Below are 21,876 nucleotides of genomic sequence, written 5' to 3'. Positions count from 1 at the left end.
TCATTTATGTAATAGTATTAATAAGACCTTTCTAGTTCACAGTATAATAAATATTTTTATGAATGTGATGGATGGAAATATTAAAGAATTTAGGGTAGATGACAAACAAGGGTTGGATTAGGATTCAAGAAAGCACATGTGGACCTTCAATGACCAATTTTCAACTGTTATCTTATCCCTAAAATACAAAAAATCTTGTAATTTCCAACAAGGGGGTTAAGATCAGGAAATCATGAAATGTTAAACATTGGAACATACAGATGCCTGGATGACACTATGCTGAGTGGGAACATTGATCTGCTGTAGCATAGGAAGGCTCTGCAGAGGGATCTGGACAGGCTGTATTGATTGGCCAAGACCAATGACATGGGGTTCAACAAAGCAAAGTGCCAGATGCTGCACTTCAATCACAACAACCCCATGCAGCCCTAAAGGCTGGGGGAAGAGGCCAACAGAAAAGGACTTGGGAATGCTGGTCAACACTAGGCTGAGCAGGAGGCCAAGTGCCCAGGTGGCCAACAAAGCCATTGGCATCATGGCCTGTATCAGAAACAGTGTGGTCAGCAGGACCAGAAGAGTGATCATCCCCCTGTATTTGGCACTTATGAGGCCACACCTCAAGTACTGTGTTCAGTTTTGGTCCCCTCACTGCAAGAAGGGTATTGCGATGCTGGAGCATGTTCAGAGGACAATGGAGGTGGTGAAGGGTCTAGAGTGCAAGTCTTATGAGGAGGGGCTGTTTACCCTGAAGAAAAGGATGTTCAGGGGAAGCCTTGTCACTCTCTACAACTACCTGAAAGGCAAGATGGGTGTCAACCTCAAACTTCACCAGGGTTGGACATCAGGAATAATTTCTTCACAGAAAGGGTGGTTAAGCAATGGAATGGGGTGCCCAGGGAGGTGGTAGAGTCACCATTCCTGGAAGTGTTCAAGAAATTATTGAACAAGGCTGTGGTCTATGTGACAAGGTGGTGATGAGTCAAAGATTGAACTTCATCTCAGAGGTCTTTTCCAATCTAAATGATGCTGTGTGATTCTGTGTGTGTTTGGGCTGCAAAGTGCCTTAAGAAACTGGCCTTGATCTCACGTTGACTTCATCAATAGCCTAGATGGCTGGACTTTTAGTCAGTTCCTTGACTCACTTCATGATGTAGACTCCTGCAGAAATACACATCACTCTTTCCTGGGACACCTCCCACAAACAGTTCTGATGAACTGGTATTAGATTATATTTATGCTCCATGCTTGGAGTTATGCTTCCTCAAAGCCACTATAAGAGATAAGAAGATTCTGCTTTTGCAATGCATTTGCACTCCCCTTAATGGCCTGCCAACCTCCACACTAAACCAATAGTCCTATTTACATAAGTGGAGAAGCAGGAAGTGCAAGGAGACAGATGGGTGAACATTAATTAAAGTTTAAAAGGCTAGGGAAAAAAAGGTAATTTAAAATTTCTGAAATGCTCTTCCCAAACAACCTTTTCTTATTTACATTATAGTATAATGCTAGAAGACATAATGTGCTAAATTCATAAGGAGCTACAAGCTTTATGTTAAGTTTTTCTTGAGAGATAAGGACAGAGAGATGCTAAGACAATTCCAGCTCAGCGCCTCCAGACGCTGTCAGAGGGCAAAAGTAATTTCCTATTTGGTAGAAACCTCTTATAAACAGAAAACTATGTTATTTAAACTTGCTATCAGGTGGAGATCCCAACCAAAACTCATCAAATAGCAGAATTGTAATGCTATTACTGCAAATCAGTTCTAATTCCAGATGAGATACCATAAATGTAGCTATGAATAGTAAAAGCTAGGATGTCAATGTAAAATCTTATTTCCCACAGTTTCCATGTACATTATCTTTATGGCAAACAGTTAGGATCACTGTGAAGCTCTTTCTCACTGTCAAATTAAGCACAGCACAACAGCTGTGATGCTGAATTTACTCCATACATTATCTCAGAACACAGATGTTTCAATATCAGGTACAACTAAACATCACATCTACTTCAGCTCCAAAAAACCCAGTGTGTCCCCCTTGAACATGACTAGCTGAATATATTGTGCTAGGAATGTCGCTGCACTTCCTCTATGAAGTCAATCCATATGCTGAAAGACTACAATAATTATGTCCATATAGAGCATCTACTGTGCGAGTATATGCACTGGATATTGGCACACTAATATTTTGCTGATATTACTGCATTCTGGTACAATTGTTTTTTAAGTCTTCATTAAAACTTCATTACATACTTCAGTATGAAAAGGGCAGGTTTTGCATGATTTGAAGATTATGGCAGCATTATAAATCAGATGAAAGAACAGATTTTAAATAAGAATACATTTTTTCACAATTTTCAGGCTTCATTTCTTTTTTAGGTAGGAAGCACAGGCTCTAGAATTGCTTAACTGTATAAAAAAAGTGATTTCATTGATATAAAATAGGATGTTATTTTATTCACATCCAGTAGTAACTCAATGGGTCTGTTCACATGTAGATGAGTAAAGCCTAAAATTCTATGAACTTTGCAGTGAATTAATTCGCATTGCACCTGTAATGACTTTGTGACTTTGGAAAGTTGAAAAACTGGAATTGTCCCTTCCAAATCAGCATATTCTATGATTCTATCATTAAAGGTCCACACCACTTCTACTGAGCAGACCAGCCATTGCTATTAAAAAAGTAAAATAAAGACTTAAGAAACAAATAGGGGGAAAAAAGGGGGAGAGAGGGGAATGTAATAACAGGGGAAAAGAAGGGCATAAAAGCAAAAAGCAAAAAAGGGAGAGGGAGAAGGAGGAGAATAAAAGTTTTCATATTTTAGGTAGGTGGATCCATAACCTCAAAAAAATTGATTGATTTCTTCTGAATGGGCAGGAATCATTTAAAAAATTGCAATTTCGTTTGTATGTCATATTTACTACTCTTGAAAAAAAATATTGCTAGGCAAAATTTTTGAAACATATTATTTCTTTCCCTTTAATTACAGCCACTTCTCCGGGGACACCCCCTTGTCATGGAGGAGAAGCTTGCGTGCCCTCATGAGGTTGAGAACTATGCTGGAGGTGGTTTGTGCCACCAGTAGGGTCTCCCATGCCAGACAGGTCTCAGCTGAAGGGTCAGACAAAGTGTGTCCACGGGCAGGAGGGGCTCACTAGCCCCCTGGTAACCATCCTAGGAGAAGGACAACTCCAACCCCAAACCTGGGCAGATGGAGCTCGCTTAGCCCTGTAAGGCCATCCATCTAAGAGAAGGATACTCTAACCAAACCTACGTCCTGATGTATTCACTATCACCGTCCAAGCTCGCTAGGCCGTGGCAGATGAACCTTAGGAGTAAAGGGTGGGGCCAGTTCTGTGCACGCTGTGCCTCACCTAAAAAATCCATTGCGCAGGCTTGAAGGGTTCACCTACATTGCAAAGCCCTGTAGTGACAGGTGAGGGTCGAAAACAGCAGGTGATAGGAAGCAGCTGGAAGCTGCAGACCCAACCCTGCATGCAGGCAGTTCAGGATATGGGTCATTAGAGACTTGACCCCGGAGATGACAGTCTCTTGCGGCAGCATCCTGAATGACCAAGCAGCCTTTTCTAGGGACAGCACTGCTTGCTCCACACAGAGAGGGGCCTACCAAAGGTGGCCTAAACAAAGCTCATCTCCACACCCAGTTGGATAACCACGGCCAACCAGCATCTTCCATGCGGTCAAACAAAAACAAAGAGATTTCAAAGGCATACACCTGCCTGCAAAGGTGTGCTCAAACTAACACTCGCATGTTGGAACATCAGAACCATGCTTGATACTGGGGATAGTGGACATTCTGAGCGTCGTTCTGTTCTAATTGCCCACGAACTGTCACGGCTCAACATTGACATTGCTGCTCTCAGTGAAGTTCGTCTTCATGAGGAAGGCAACCTTAAAGAACATGGTGCTGGCTACACACTCTACTGGTCAGGCAAACCTCAAACCGAAAGACGCCTTTCAGGAGTTGGCTTCATGATTAAAAACTCCATTGCCTCCAAACTTGAAAATCTGCCGACAGGTCATTCCAATCGCAGTATGTCCTTATGCCTCCCTCTACACAACAAGCAACATGTTGTTCTTTTTAGTGTATATGCCCCAACTCTCCAAGCTGACCCAGCGGAAAAAGACAAATTCTACACAGACCTGCGCCACCTCACCCAAAATGTTCCTGCAGATGATAAGATCATAATCCTTGGTGACTTCAATGCCAGAGTAGGTAAGAATTCTGAAGCCTGGAAAGGAGTCCTGGGCAAGCATGGCATTGGAAACTGCAACAACAACAGACGCCTCCTGCTAGAGTTTTGTGCAGAACGGCAGCTCACCATCACCAACACTATCTTTCAGCAGAAAGACAGCCTGAAGACAACCTGGATGCATCCTCGATCCAAGCACTGGCACCTCATTGACTATATCTTAGTACAACAAAGAAATGTCAGTGATGTCCATCATACTCAAGTGATGCCGAGTGCAGAATGTCAAACAGACCACCGCCTTGTGCGCTGCAAACTTAACCTCCACTTCAAGCCCAAACCTAAGAGAGGCGGCATTCCAAGGAGGAGGCTCCAAGTCAGCAATCTTCAAACAGCCACAGTGAGAGACAGTTTCCAGGTTAACCTTCAAACTAGACTTAAAGATAATCCCATAGATCCCTCTCCTGAAGCGCTTTGGCAACATATTAAAAGTTGCATCCTGAAGTCCTCTGAAGAGTCCCTAGGGCTCTCCTCCAAGAAAAACAAAGACTGGTTTGATAAAAACAATCAAGAGATCCAGGAATTGCTGAAGAAGAAGAGAACTGCTCACCAAGCACACCTTGCTCAGTCATCTTGCCATATAAAAAAAGTCGCCTTTCATCTTGCATGCAGTAAGCTCCAACAGAAACTTCGAGAGGTCCAGAACAAATGGTGGCTTGACCTAGCAGAAAAGACACAACTATGCGCAGATTTGTGTGACCAAAGAGGATTCTATGAGGCCCTGAAATCAGTATAGGGATGCACACACCAGGTTCAAAGCCCCCTACTCAGTGCAGATGGTCAAATGCTTCTAACAGATAAAACCTCCATCCTGAACCGATGGTCTGAGCACTTTCAGACTCTCTTCAGTGCCAACCGAGTAGTCCAAGGCTCAGCAATTCAGCACATTACACAACAACCGGTGAAACATGAATTGTATGCAGCCCCTACTATGGGAGAGATACTCAAGGCCATACAACAGGTGAAAACTGGCAAGGCAGCTGGGGTTGATGGAATTCCACCTGAAATCTGGAAGCATGGAGGTCAAGCACTCCATGCCAAATTCCACGAGCTTGTTGTGCGTTGCTGGGAACAAGGGGAACTACCACCAGATCTCCGTGATGCAGTCATCATCACACTGTACAAGAAGAAAGGAGAAAAATCAGACTGCTCAAATTACCGAGGTATTACTTTGCTCTCCACTGCTGGTAAAATCCTTGCAAGAATACTTCTGAACAGATTAGTACCCACTATTGCAGAAGATCTTCTACCTGAAAGCCAGTGTGGTTTCAGAGCCAATAGGAGCACCACAGACATGGTGTTTGTTCTCAGACAACTGCAAGAGAAGTGTAGGGAACAGAACAAAGGTCTCTATGTAACCTTCGTTGACCTCACCAAAGCTTTCGACACTGTGAACAGAAAAGGCCTGTGGCAGATTTTGGAACGTTTAGAATGTCCCCCCAAGTTCCTCAAAATGATCATCCTGCTACATGAGGATCAGCGTGGACAAGTCAGATATGGCGATGCACTCTCTGAGCCCTTTCCAATATCCAATGGTGTGAAACAAGGTTGTGTTCTTGCACCAACTCTATTCACAATCTTCTTCAGCATGATGCTCCAAAGAACTACAGCAAACCTTGATGAAGAAAACGGTATCTACATCCTATATCGAAGCTTATTCAACCTAAGGCGAATGAAGGCCCACACCAAGACCCTGAATCACCTTGTCTGTGAGCTGCTTTTTGCTGATGATGCCGCCCTCGTTGCTCACACAGAAGCAGCTCTGCAGCGCTTAACATCCTGCTTTGCAGAGGCTGCTGAGCTTTTTGGGCTGGAAGTCAGCCTGAAGAAGACAGAAGTTCTCTACCAACTTGCACCTCAAGAAGTCTTCCATCATCCTCACATCACCATAGGCAATTCAGAGCTTAAGTCAGTCCAGCAGTTCACCTATCTGGGAAGTATCATTTCCTCAGACGGTAAGATTGACAAAGAGATAGACAACAGGCTAGCAAAGGCATACAGAGCCTTCGGAAAACTCCACAAAAGAGTCTGGTTCAATAAACACCTGAAGAAAAGTACAAAGATTAGTATATACAGAGCCATTGTACTGTCTACTCTTTTATATGGGTCTGAATCCTGGGTCATCTACCGCCACCACCTGCGGCTTCTCGAACGCTTCCATCAGCGCTGCCTCCATTCAATCCTAAACATCCACTGGTCTGATTACGTGACCAATGTGTCTGTTCTTGAACAGGCAGGGGTCACCAATATCGAGGCCATGCTGATGAGAACGCAGCTGCACTGGGCAGGGCACGTCTCCAGGATGGAGGATCACCGCCTCCCAAAGATTGTGCTCTATGGTGAACTCGCCACCGGCTGCCACAAGAGAGGAGCCCCGAAGAAGAGATACAAGGACTCCCTGAAACAACACCTCAGCCTTGGCCATATTGACTGCCACCAGTGGTCCACTCTGGCCTTCTGTTGGGATTCATGGAGACACACCATTCACGACGCTGCTGCTTCCTTTGAGAATGCACAGAGAGTCAGTCTTGAGGAGAAACGACAACGCAGAAAGAACCGTTCCTTGCCAACATCACCTAGGGTGATGTTCCGCTGTGCCTTTTGTGACCTGACCTGCCTATCCTGTATCGGCCTTTTTAGCCACCAGCACGCTTGCAGCAAGCGTGGGTAGTGCCCTTCTCAAATCTTCGTTCACAAAGCCTAGCCATGAATTACAGCCATCACTTTTTCATTACAGGAAAATATGTATCTCTCTTTAGAAGAATAAGGAACTCTTTTACCCAGCAAAAATATATAGAGACATAAAAATTATATTCATGTGAGTATGTACATATATTCATGCCTGGTATATGCAAATAACCTATTCAACTGGTTAAAAAAATAACCAAGATTCAACTGGTAAAAAAATAAATCAAGAAAAAAATAATTTAGAACAGAAGTCTACTGCTGAAGCACAATAGATTTCCTGAAATCTCAATTAAGTCTCTATTGAAGTGGAAAATTTTATCCAGCTTGATCCCTCACTTTAGCCAAGGAGCAGATGAAACCGAGCTCCTAGACCACTGCATGACTTTCATTCTAGTGCAACAGAGTCTGTCCCCCACAGTCCTGGGAGAACACGGAGGGCTGGCTACACAGAACTCTGCACACAGGAAACATGGTCCCTGAGAAAAGTCACAGAAAGGTTTGGCTCTGATTTTTTGAAAGTTCATTGACTTGAAAGTGATTTCATGACACAGTTTCAAATTCAGTCTACAGTGGATCCCAACAGAAAATGATGATGTAAGACTGGATCATGAAACAACTAATACCACTAGTTGAGACACACAGATTTGCATGACTTCTAGGTCTATGGATGCTGGTTTACAGTATAAAATTTCAGGTAGAAATGTGAGTTTAAGGAAAGCAGAATAGACTTTGCAAATATTTTCTAACACTAAGCACCTTTAATCTCTTAAACACATAGAACGTAAACTTAACCAAATTAAATATCAATTTCTTATGTACCATTTCTTTTCTTAGGCTCCCTACTGCCCTTTAGCTATCTACAGCATTATGGTAGGCATCCTTAATTGAATCACACATTCTCAGACTGAGAAATCTTATCTAGAATTTGCAGCCTTCATTCATAACTGTATTTATCCTACTCTAAACACATCTCCTTCCCTCCATGGGTTGGGTTTTTTGCTTGTTTGCTTTTCCACGGGGCTATCTCAGCAAACATTCTCTGTTGGACTTTTACATTCTTGCATTAACTATTCATGTATCCATTTTATGGAAGACTCTCTTACCTACATAAAACAGTAATTCTCTACATTTTGTCTGAATAAAAATAGTTCGCATATAGCCATGCCATTGTTCCTTCTAGACAACAGCTCTTTGGATTTCAACAGTCTTCTAAACTCCATACCATATAACCTATTTCCTGTCTCTCAAACACAAGACACAAGAGGCAAGAATATGAGAACATAATAATAATGGATTGACTTACAATGTCAGAGATAATTCACAGACTGTTCACAGATTGATTCTCCCGTCTATACCTCAAGAGAGAAAAAGAAGGATGCAGACAAAAACATTAAAATACTCTTGTATTTTTATTTTAGATAAACAAACAAACAAATAAACAAAAAACCAACAAAACAGCCCAAACCCCAAGACAATTAACTTAATATTTTTGAAAACTCTTGTACTTACTGTAAAGGTTACACGGTAGAATTCAGTTAGACTTCATCAAATTTCAAGCCTCTCAGAAGATAATGGCTGAGGTATATACCCTCCCCAGAGGAGTTGGTTAGTGTTATAATGGAATCAAACACCACTCACCACAGAAATACTAGCATTCAGGGGGGTTTTATGTGAACTGTTTCTAATAATAATGAAAAGATAGACATTTAACATAGTGGTAAGAAAAACTGGTGGTGTAAATCAAAAGCATTAGAGATAGGAATAAATTCCGAGTTGTTATCCATTCACTGGAGCACAAATGCAGCTGATATAGTATGAGGAAGATTATCAAGTGTTTATCTGTCTCAAATGTTAGAAATGACACATAAAAGAATGGTTTGATTTGACTCAGAAGACGCTGCAGTCAAATTGCTGCCTTAGCAGCTGTAGCACCTGTAGCACCTGGGAGTATAAATCATAGGATGCCCAGTGAAACTGGGATTTGGAATTGAGCTGGAATAGCTCAGAAAACAGTAGTCTACACAGCTCCAAGCTGTTTTAATCTGGGTGAGTACCATGAAGGAAGAGGTGGGAAGGGGAATAAAATGGTTTATCAAAACCACACAGAGAGGAGTTGCTTTTCCCCCTATATTTCCTGATAATAAACTTAGAAGATTTTGTTTAACAATACTGTTATACCTTGCAACAGTTGAACGTGGGTGACTATTTTAAGCCTTCATTCAGTTTGCTCACTGTATAATTAACAGAGAAGCCAGAGAATACGAGCTCATCAATTGATGCAAAAGCTGAAAATGAGAACACCAGGAAAATGTTTCAACATTTTTCACAAACATTGGACAATTACACACATAAATTTATAAAAGAGGACACAACACATGATTTGAGAGTATCCAGAAGTAGCCTATAGTCATGTATAGTTTAATGGTTTGATATCTCTTAGATATATCTGTTAAACAAACTAGAACATGTATTGCTATGAGTAAGTCCTGAGCTGAAAGCTGCAATAAGAAAACAAAAAGTTATTTCTATAGTCATTTTCTATATATCCCCTAGAGATGCTTAGCCTGTAGATTCCAGTGTTGGCATAACTTGTGGGTAGTTTTTAGAATATGTTGCACCATTTCCTTTCTCATTACAGAGGCAATCTAAAGAACCACTGCCAACCTGAAAGAGCAGACAAATTTGAGACTTTAAGTATTCCACTTTGTCCCAGCCTAGAGTTGAATGTATATTTGAAGGTAAAATAATAAATGCTGTACACATTAACCCTTAGGCACTGGCAAGGAATAAAAGGTTCAGTGTGAAAGTAAAGGATTGCTTTGCTTGTCTGAAATGAGCTAAGAAAGATAATGACTGGTCCCATTTAGAAAATGAGATGTGAAAAACCGAGAGGCTCTGGATCCCGTGAGTTCTAATGCTTCTGTTATTATGTCTTTTTATGATCGAAGCACTACTGCTTGATGAAGCATTTTATCTAAATGACACTATTGAAGGCATTAATGAAGCAGCAGACCTAGTGAGTTAAATTAGCATCTTTAATTTTCAAAAGTTATCACCATTAATTTTAATTAGAATACAGAAAGCATAATACCTAGCACTGAACAATCTAGAATCACACAAAATTTAGTGGTTACTTATCTGAATGACAGTGAGGAAAAGAAACTCCAGAAAAATATCTGCTTATGCCCTGTTAATTTTCATTGTGACAAAGTTTAGTCACTCATCTGTTACAAACATTATCCATCTCAGTTTGCTGAACCAGATTGCAAGGGTTGGTCCTGAATGAGGTCTTATCTAAAATTATTAAAATGAAAGGTTTTTAAAGCCTTCACACACACACACTAACTTGTTATTCAGTTTAACAATAAAAATAAAACCAGATTATATTAGATTCCAAAATTATTATGGACACTTGACTAAATTCCTACATTTCTAAATTATAATTAACTTCCATTCTATTAATGACGGCTTGTTCATTTAATGATTTAAATATAATTTCATCTCCTTTTTTACCAACAATTACTTTTAGGTATATCCTGTTTCACCTCAACCAAAATGCCTCTAAAGAATGAAAACACATATGAATTTGTCAAAGAATTGATAGAAGTTATTGTCCTCATATTCTAAATCCAACAAAAATAATTGTCACTTCAAAACCATGAATGAAAATATTCACCAATAATAAATGACTGAAATCAGTATTTATTTGTCCAACTACTCTAACACCTTATCACATTTAATAGTTGATGCCATAAAAATACAAACACCTGGGAAATCATATGCCTGTTGCACAGCATTAGCAACTTAGGACATAGTAGAACAGAATGGGAGGACACATTCATACATTGCAAATTTGCATATGTAATTTTTACACTTATATGCATACACACATATGCTGTTTTAAATACATTGGACAGATCTGTCATCATCACTATAAAATTTTTCTTTCCCTGGAAAATTCAAGTAATCTCATATTTGAAGTTAGAGATCATAGTGAATCAATCAAACACTATTTTAATACACAGATTTCTACTTTATCTTTCTTATATTTCAAAATGTTCTTCATTATACTTTGAAGATATAAACTAAAGAGGGAATATATTATTTTATTCTAAATTTTGAAGAAGATCTAACGTAAAGTTCAAACTAAAACATATAAAAACATTTTATTTATAAAATATTTCAGACCAGTTCTGCATAATAATTGTTAGTCATATAAACTTAAAAAGTTCTAGAAAATATCAATATATTTGATTTGTTGTGTGATGAGAGGACTTTTTTATTCATCTACTCTTCTCTGAACTTTAGGTTTTATTTGGTGTGCTCTGCATATTTTACTGTCCTAATTATTAGGTGTTTTTAGCAGATGGCAGACTTGCATTCACTCCCACAACTGTGTCACAAAGGAAAAGGAAAATCACCCCAAGACTTTCAAGATGAGATATTTCACAAGGTATAGTATGACAGGCACAAAGCAAATTACTATCCTGACTAGTCTAGATTCTCTACAGCCTTATATCCCTGAAGTAGTGTAAATCAAGCAAAAGCATATACCAGGGTCAGAAAAGCCTGCAAAGCAGATGCTACTACACTCTCCCCACTCCTGTCCTGCCCCATATGCCACTGTTACCCTGAACTGCTACCCATGGGCCCACCCCAGTCTGCACACTTCAGTAACCACCCACCTGCTGCTTGTGATATCCTTTACAAACATAAACTCCATTTTTGCACTAGACAGGATGGACAGGAATGTTCTTCCCCTTTTAAGTGTGCAGTGAAATTTAAAAAAAAAAATTCATGTTAAAATACAAAAGCACTACAGCCAAAACAATAACCACTCATGCAGACTGAAGCCCTCCACTCCCACTATATCTACTCAACTTCACAAATTGCTTTCTCTGCTTAAGTAAACCACTGATGCAATTTTGGTTGGAACTTTCAGTTAACACTTCAGTCCTTCACTCATCTACTCATCCCTTCCTGACTACAAGACTACCATTTTTATTTTCAAGACTACTCATTTGAAGGTTGTCCAAGCACCTACTTAAATGCTAAGTCCATTATCCACTTCAGGTTACTGCAACTCTATCAAAACTCTAGCACATCTTCAAGTAGTACAGTGCAAGGATCTCATACACAGCTTTTACCCCAAGGCCATTCTCATTCCTTACATGACCCTACTACAGCCTCTTGGAGGCATTTCTAAGTCAAACCAACTGCTGCCTCCCAGAAAACAAAACACTGAGCAATCACAGCCTAAACCACTCCAGACAGTGTACATTGTATTTCTTTTGTGAAATAACAGTAATTGCTGTTACATTATTACCAGCACTTCTGAGTTGCCAGGCATAAACTTATTGAGATTTTAATGGTTTTCTACCTGCCCATTACATGGGTCTTTTCTATTTGAGCTGGAAATATTCTCAGGGAGATGGGAAATTCAACTCTGATACACAAGTAAGATTGGATTGAAAACCATTAATATCTAGACCAGGCAATTATAGAAGCATAAGACTGCACATACAAACAGCTGTAACTGTTTGTATACGTAAATTTTAAATAATGGCCCCACAAAGTGTAGTGTACAAAAGAGGCCCCTGTAGATGATGAAGGGACTAGAGGGGAGAAGCCATACAAGGTCTATCACTTGGTTTGTTCAGTCCAGAGGAGACTGAGGAGAGACCTTATTGCCATCTGCATTTTCCTCGTGAGGAGAAGTCATTGGGGAGGAGCTGATCTCTTCTCCCTGGTGACTAGCAATAGGAACCAAGGGAAAAGCATGGAGCTGTGTCAGGAAAGGTTTAGGTTGGATATTAGGAAAAGGTTCTTCACCCAAAGAGTGGTCACGCAGTGGAACAGACTCCTTAGGGAACTGATCACAGTTCTTTAGATTCTCAGGAACATGGTGTGATTTTGGGGGCTGTCTGTGCAGGGTCAGGAGTTGGATTTGATGATCCTTGTAGGTCCCTTCTGCTTCAGTATATTCTATGACTCTGTGATTCTAAGCACAATTGTTACCAACAATTGTTATCAACTGGCATGATCTGGTCCTGGGAACACAGGTGAAAAGCTACAGATGTTCTGAAAATGCAATAGCTACTCTGAAGCTTTACTATCTTTCATTTGTCTTTACAGTATTTGAAACTAAATTTCTTACATATCAAAGTTCTTCCTTTCAAGATGACCTTTCACATGGGCTCATACAACCGCCATTTTAGTTCATACAAACAAAATGGAGAGAATCTATTATGTCTTCATCCAATTACCTTTCTCCCAGTGAAGAATTAATAATGTAGAAAATTCCTTCATTTCCAAAGTCCACATATACTACCCATACAGTAAAAACCCCAATCCTATACTGAAAAAGAAGGATGTTTATTTCAAAACTATTTGTTAAGGTTGTTTGGCCATCCATGTGTAACACAGTAAGAGATAAAATTCCACAACTGTAATGAGGCATAGAAAGAGAACAGAAGAGATCAAAGATGGTTGCAATATCATACATATTGACTGTAATATCATACATGTCCTATAAAATCTATAAAAAGAGATTCCTTACATACAATTTTCAGGTCACCCTAAAAATGGAACTATACACCATCAGCAAGGAAGAGAAGAAATAAAATACCCAAACAAAACACCATCACAATTATAAACAAACAAACAAACAAGACATCCTACCAACTTGACAGTCATATCATACTAACTTGAACAGATGTGATTAAATTTCGTTCTGATCTTAAACATGGAAAGGAACTTAAACCTAAATATATTAGTAGGATGCACCAAGGAAACATTTAGGAGAATTTAATTCCAGTGAAACTTGTTTCCATATTATCTTCCCTTGGGTTTTAGTTCTAGTCATTTGAAAATTGAATTCTGCAACTACAGAAGAAGAGAAAAAAACCTTCCTGACCTCTTAAAATGACCAGGAAATCCTTGAAACTTAAAATTAGCAAAAATAAAAGTGCAAATTAGAGGCTGACATGAATTCTTTCAATACCCTTTAGATATACTCAAACAGCAGATATCAATATGTTCATACTTCGTCTGCAAGGAGTTTTTGGACATATTTACATAACCCATTTTGTAGGCTTATTTTGAGCTTCACCTTAGCACCATTTAGTTGCTCTGACTACAGTCTACTTAGAAATAATTTTAGAACTTCACATCTTATTGCAGACCTCCTTCAAATCTATTCTCAATTTACTTATGATGTCAACAATAATTTGTATGTCTTTTACATAATTTTCTATAAACATATTGGAGAGGGAGAATAATTACCTATTCTCAGTTTCATCTGGATTACACTACATAGGCCATGTCTTCTCCTGTTCTCTAAACTGCACAATATCTCTCCCTACTCTGAGTACATTCAAAATCACATTATTTCTTCTTATCATAGTATCTGATATGTCACACTACATATGGCTTAATAAACAATGGCAGTAGTATTCCACTAAGGCTGTTAATAATTCTCACTTAATGCCTTCTAGAACCTGCTGTGTCATTTCTCTGCTACCTAAACGCTGTCAGCAGATAGTCATTCTCCGATCAATATGTTCAGATTCTCCCACCACCTCCAGATGGTAAATCCCCATATTATACCTAAATTTGTAGTAGAGGCATCTTCATGCCAGACTTTACTACTGGATTTTAATCTAGATCAATTATTCAGAACAACATCTCCCTCTGGTTTTCACTCTTGAAGTGATACAATCAATCTGTGTGTAATTACAGCTCTCATATTTTGAATGCATTGTTGTCCAAGTAATAATTTTTTAAAAGATATTCAGTCATATTTTTGCCTCCACTTCTGAAACAGAAAAAGAAGTGCAAGTTTTATCTGCCTTTAATAACAAGTCATGACTCATTCTTATATAACTACTTGTGCATTATACGTACATATTTGCCTATACTTATATGCATTTAAAAGATACAATTCTTTCAACTTGAAGGTGAAACATAGTACCTGTTTAACATCTGCCTAGGAAACAAAAGTGTGTCTTGAAATGATATTTTAAAATTCAAATTATTGGAGAGGAAAATATGCTTTTCCACCAATTATTAGATCAGTCTCAAGTTAGAAATGTTGGTAAACATTTTCATAACAATTCCAATGAAAATGGAAAGAGCATATCTATGGAAAACTCTGAAACATAAAACTCCAAAAGCAGAAGCTCCTTTCCAAAGTGTTATTAGGACTAATGATTTTTTCTATGATAAAAAAAAATCCTTTCAAAAATGATCAGCTCTACAAACTATTTAACAGAATGATTGGGAACTAAACAATTAGTTTGAGTGCACCAAAAAATTACTTGCTATATGATTTTGACAGAGATGACGTTGCTTCATGAGCAAAACAATTCAATGCACTTAGTCTAGTCAATGAGACAGGGGGAATGGCTGCTCTTCTGTCTGGCACATGTCCAAACAAGGACTATATTCCTATGACATTTACTGAAGAGTCACTGTAAAGAAGTTCTTAATTCAAATGTACACAGCATAAGAACCAAATTTCCAGAACTGTTATATACATGATTTGAAAAGCCAGCAGTTATTTTGTACCAGATTTCCAGTGCATTTCACATCCTCTCCTAACAAATCAGGTTCATAATACATAATTTATTATTACTCTCAAGAGTTTTACCAAATGGGGTATTATGTCTGCATCAAAGTGGGGTGCTGAACATGTGCCAAGGAAGGCAGCAAAAGAACTACTTTATCATTTTAGCACTTCAGCCTTCTATTATGATTGCATTGGCACTTTTCCTAACATATAAGTGAACTTAATCTGCAGCAATGCTATATGGAAGGTGTGCTGTATGAACCTTGAATTTTAATGTAAAAAATTCCGGATAATTTTTCACACACAATATGGAAATTAATGAAGTTCGTGCACTTGGCTGCTTCTAAATCTGAAAACGTCACAGATCTGCATGAAGAGTTGAGCAGTTCTGAAAATTAATAATTGTCACATAAGGACATAAGATCTTCTTAGTGAGTCAGTGAGTTCAGGTTAGTGTCTTCACATATAGGAGATGTTTAATCTGCATCAAACCTTCATCTTTTCAAATTAACCTAATACCCAACACTCAAGAGAAGAAATACAGTATAAATACAAATGCAATATTCTTCCACTTTCCCTTACTTAATCCACTGTTTTTCAACATACTGACCACTAGAGTATTAAGTCTTGAGGCCAAAGACTTCAATCTCACTTGCCTCTATGACTGTTTGTATGACATGTTTCAAATATGTCCTCTCTTTTTATGGAGACTAAAAGAGCCTGAGGGGTAAGAGAAAACTAGCATTTCAAAAGTATTAATACAACTACATAGTTATAATCACTCCCATTTTACAATTGCCATACTTTTCTTTCTATTTTTCTCTCCCCATCAGATTCTTCTTTACTTTGCCTACTAGATCGCCTAATTCCTCTCTATCAAAGTTACGTTATCACCTATGTTACAAGATACATGACAGGCCTATGCTATCGAAAACACCATAACATTTAAAATGCATAGAGGACCAATTTTTCTATCCTAGCACCCTAGGTCAGATCATCCTAAAGTTAAATAGTTATTAACCGGTCTGTTAATGTAATAGATAATATCTGGAAAGCCATGAAAAACTAAATCTCTTAGACTTGTAAATCAACTTTCCTATTGTTTCAGCCTCCAGTCGCCCTGTCAACACACCCCCTCTGCCTACACCAGGTAATTGTGCTATCCACATTCCTTTCAAGCCACCATATCAGTAGTTGTGCAAAACAGGTTATCTCCATACTTTTTAGCAGACTGCAGCATTTAGGAACTCCATCTCCCACGACTCTCTCAGTAGGTACTTCAAACTACAATTAAGTCTCCAGAACTGTAAGGTCACAGAAGTAGCTTATTTTATCAGTCTTAGTTCCCAAGGCAAGGCTTTTCACTAACAATTCCCCAAAACAGAACTAGATGCATAGCAGAGGTACTGTTATTCTTTTCATACTAAAAAAAGCAACCCTGAAAGATGCATAGCAGATAGCAGGTATAATGCTTGAACTACCTTATGGTCTTTTAAGATCCAGCCTATGGGTCCCTTGTATCATTTCACAAGCACATCTTTAAATATTTCACCAGCAAAGGCAAAAAATAATCCTCCAAAACTAAACAACAATAAAACACCAACAAAAAACCAACCAAACAAACAAAACCAGACTTTTTTTGTTTGGGTTGGTTTTTATCTTCTTCTACGTGGAAGAGCTAGTATTTAAACAAAAGCCAGCAGGAAAAGGACGGTACTGAAATATGTGTATATGTCTGTATATAAAGAAAGAAAATCATAGGTTATCAGCTTGGATATGCCACGCTTCATCTGATCATTGCTAGATGTGAGCAATGAAAACAGAGTTAATGTTCCATAGAGAAAACAGAAGTGACAGTAATGCCCAGGAATGGACTTTTACACAAAGAACTCACTGAAAAAGCTCAAATGTCAAGTCTAACAGAAGTTTACATTCCTTCAGGTTTTTGACTTATGCCCCATGTTTCCTTTTTTTCTATCCATACAAACCTACACAGTAGCACAATTTAAAATCTGGTTTTAGCATAGAACTTTGCTTTTAATGATTATCTGTACAGACAGTCATCAGGATTCTCAATGTGTGTAATAATTCCCTGGAGAAAATAACTCCTACTTTGTCACATTCATGGGCAGTACTGTGCCTCAAGGATGGACAGATCATAGCACAGGCAAAATTGAACTGGATCTGATACTTGTTAATGCTACTTGCGTGAACTGGAAAGGGGGTAAATTCCAAAGTAGCTTTCTAGACTCTGCCTACTCCCTGATGCAAGAGAATTTGTATTTAAAGCTTCAGTGGATCCCTGGAGCAAAGCTTGTACTCAGTTTCCCCAAATGTTTCATAGGTATTACCAAGCCTCTCCTACCTGCCCTAATACACTGTGTTTCTTTATGAGACACATTAACATATTTTTAATACCAGGGATCTGTAAACTAAATGGTGGTTCATACCAAAGAAAATATATCTGGAAGCAAAGATATTTTCTGAATTAAACTAGAATGCACCCCCTCCCATCCCCCCTCCCCCCCCCCCCCAAAAAAAAACCAAAAAAACAAACCTAAAAACCAAAACAACCCCTGCACAGAATAACAAAACCATGATTCTCCATAAGCTAAATTACTTGTTTAGTACATTCAAGTGTGTAACTATGGTTGGTGTGAGGGGCTTGCAGGCTGTAAAATATAGCAGAATTTAATCTTTTGTTTATTCCTATGACCTATTAGAAATCACAGGCCTGATTTTCAAAGATACTGAGCCTGTCTCTTCCATTTACTTCACCCTGGGATGTATGTGCTCTGTCAGCTCTCCTGGAAGTCAAACCCCAGCAACTTTATGTGATATTAATAGCCAGATTCTCAGTCTTCAAAGGAGGCTGTCCTAGTTGAGCAGGAGGGACCAGCAGACACTGTGTAAGGGTGATCAAAGCTGTGTCTTCTACCCCCTCTATTCATTCCCCAAGAACAATGGGCCATTAGCAGCAGCTGCCCAGGGAGCCATTATCACCTTCACACCCAGCCTGAGGGGGGCGGAGCTGCTATGGGCCATCAACAGTTCAATACCCCCTGGCTCCCAGAGATAATCACCCATTGTGTGAGTCCCTGCCCAGGGGGAGGGACTGGGTGCTCCCTGAGGGTACATAAGGGGTGGGTAAGAAGACTTTGGTAACTTCTCATTGGATCCAGAGGAGCAGCAGGACCTTGACAGGAGGAGATCACTGCTCTCGCCCAGACCACAGCCCTCACCTACACCAACAGGTTTTTCATTTCCTTTTGCTCTGGATTTGGGGGAGCCACAGGGGTCTCAGCACAAGGGCAAACAAACCCCCTTGGGTTTGTGCCCCAGGACACTGGGTTATACTGCTGGGTTTTTGTGAGTTGAAAGCAATTTCCCTTTTGTGTCAGTGTTTTTATTGTAATATTATTATTAAATTTTAGGTCTGACTTATAATCTCTCTCTTGTGGTGAGTTCATTTCCCCTGCTGGTTTGCCTTTAAACCAGCACAGAGGCACACTGATTTATATTAGCTGAAGCTATGTCTCTCATGCTATGTTTCTGGATTCTACAGCCTCTCTCCTTACACTAAAACAGTTAGAAGTAAGATAAATAAAAAATACAGAAATAAAATAGATAAATGGGATAAATTGGAAAATAAATTAAAATAGACAAATTGAACTATGACAGAACTGCTCCCTCCCATATACTCCTTTCCATCTTCTTCTGAAACTCATGCTTCATTCTTCATGCTGTCTTCTTCATTTGCCTTTGGCAGGCTGCCACTGCCAACTCCTTCTTACTCCCTGGTTTCCAAATGCAGCCAGCCTGACTGGACACAAGCTGACTGCAGGACATTTGAAGTCTTTGCACAGAAATTCTCAGTTTCTTGATCTAGACACACAGATATGCAGACTGGCAGTAAACACAATCTGTTAAATCAGCTATACTGTATCACATAATTTGTTACTCAACTTCATGATACTGAAATACCAGGTTTTTGAAAGTCACTGTTCATGTAAAACTTCATAATATTCAGTGAATTTACCTGAGAAGAATGTTTCCCTGTCTGACAACATTTGAATCTATGTAACATTTTTTTGCTTTTGGAATTACACAGCTAATCAGTACTTAGTAAGATTACCTTATGGCCTAAGAAAATTTGTGTCAGAGCAACATAGCATGATGTGGAAACAATTAAAATTGTCCATTGTATGTCTACAGAGGTTTTCCAGTATCTGATAATGAGGTGACATGACAGACTAATTGCAAGAGATTATTAAGGACATGGAATTTTGATACAATGTACTGCAATCTCAAACTGATAGTTTGGGAAATTCACCACAGTGTCACAAGGGCCACTATTCTGTACTCACAAACCACTGCAAAATTCATTCCTCCATTTGTAAGAATTTTATAACTAAAAATATATGTCATTGAATTCTAGAAATATGAAGTTTCAGGCATGCAGATAGGAATTCCTAATTCCAGTTCAGATTTATTTTTCTTGCTTCTGGAAATGAGATGGATGTAGACACAAACTCCTGCCAATGCTAAGCAAGGAAAAGCTGTTTCTCATGCAATTCAGAATATGAGTGCACCTGTGTACTAGGGTAATATTTGTTTTCATTGGTCAGGCATTCATTTAGTCCACTAGATTGGTTCTGCACAGGCATAAAGGAGTCATGTGTAGCAGTGACGCATGGAGCTACTCAGTACAAAGAATGCTTTTAGACTGCATATCTCTCTGTTACACGGAAGGATAAAGAGAAGATGTACTGCTTTACGTTTTACTTCACCTTACATTCCTTGTCAGCAGAATAAATCTCACTTTGTCAAGTCTGTAGAACTCTTATCCCCCCTTAAATGTAAAGAGAATACAGAATTAGAAGACTTCCATGTCTGAATTCTCTATCTTTTCTCTGCTAGATCTATTTCTCTCTCTTGTCCAAGAAGAATGAATGGAGTCCTAAACTTTCTGACAGGTACCTACCTCAACTTGCTGACAGACACATTTTGCATTGCCCAGCCTCGCTAGAAATGGCTGCTCGTTGTTAGATTTTAGTTTCCAGTCACCACACTTCCCACTTGAGCTCCTAAAATTATCTTCAAATAATGTATAAATTACAAGTAGCTAGACATCAGACTACTTTTAATTTTTCACTGTGCAGGTCCTACACCTGTTATCATCTACCACCAATATATCTACCTCACTTACTTAACACCTAGCTTCTCTCTATGTCCAATTCATCTTCATTTTCTCATTTAAGATGATTTTGCTCTCCTACACTGAATGCTTATATTCAGAAGCACTTAAATTGACTGAATTAGCTCAGCTAATTTCTGTTTGGTACCACCTGTGTAATTTACCTCAGTCATAAAATGACATTACTCTGTATTTCAACTACATAAACAAACACAAAAAAAATCCACAAACGTTTTGCTTCACTTCCTTCACTGTTCTATAAGCAGAAATTATTTTTATGCATATGCTATATGAAATTATAAAACTACTTTTTAGTGGGTTTAACCATTTTGCTTCCATGTTAAAGGCTTTAGAATCAAGTTCATCTCAACAATGACTTAACCCTTTTTAGGTCTCCAAAGCTGGCAATTTTGACAACTTGAATCCACAGACTTGTGAAAATATGTATTTTCAGCATGGATATACATATAGCCATGTGAGTTTTACCAGTTGGTCTTTAGTGCTGTTACAGCTGATGATTCATTTATTCTGTAGGTAGAAATAAGTATAGCTAATGAGATCACAGAAACATTCTGACAGCTTTGATGTGAATTCAATCCCTATATTAAGAGCAGTGTGTGGAGGAGTAAAGGGTGGGATGTTCTCACTTGTAATTTGAAATAAGTTTGGTGGATCTCAGTACACTGCATAGCAGACTGATGTTCAGAAAAATCAGCAGTCAAACTAAAACGGGCACCATTCTCTGCAATAGCAGCAAAAAATAATGATTAAATGGGAAAAATAAGATCAGAACAGGCTTGTAATGCATTTTCTGCAGGGAAAATATCCTGGGAACTTTGATGTCCATCCCATCTGTACAATGAAACCATGGTCAAGCCAACACCTTTAATGACAAAAAGATTTAGTTTTTAAAATCTATAGAATAAATTTTCAGATGGTTTAAATCTGTGCTGCTTTATTGACTTCAGGAAAGCTGTGCTAATTTACAGAAGTTTCCTCAAAACTTTCAAGAATATTCCTCAAAAAATATTTGTAGTTACCTACCACCTTAATATTTTATTTCTTCCTGTATGGTTATGCCAGTTGTATGGTGTTTTTCCCTCAGAGCAAGCAATAGGAAAGATTCCTCTGAGCAAAATGAGCTGGAAGTG

General features: G+C 38.8%; 1 protein-coding gene across 5 annotated transcripts in view; it reads right to left on the bottom strand.

The window, feature by feature from the left end:
• Positions 1–21,876, bottom strand: part of LRRC4C (leucine rich repeat containing 4C) — a 503,584-nt gene that overhangs the window by 178,398 nt on the left and 303,310 nt on the right. The gene's annotated exons all lie outside the window — the stretch shown is intronic.

This window comes from Pithys albifrons, chromosome 6 (genome assembly GCF_047495875.1).
Source record: "Pithys albifrons albifrons isolate INPA30051 chromosome 6, PitAlb_v1, whole genome shotgun sequence".
In the NCBI taxonomy this organism is placed as follows: domain Eukaryota; kingdom Metazoa; phylum Chordata; class Aves; order Passeriformes; family Thamnophilidae; genus Pithys; species Pithys albifrons.
This window is presented reverse-complemented; position numbering and strand designations above follow the sequence as displayed.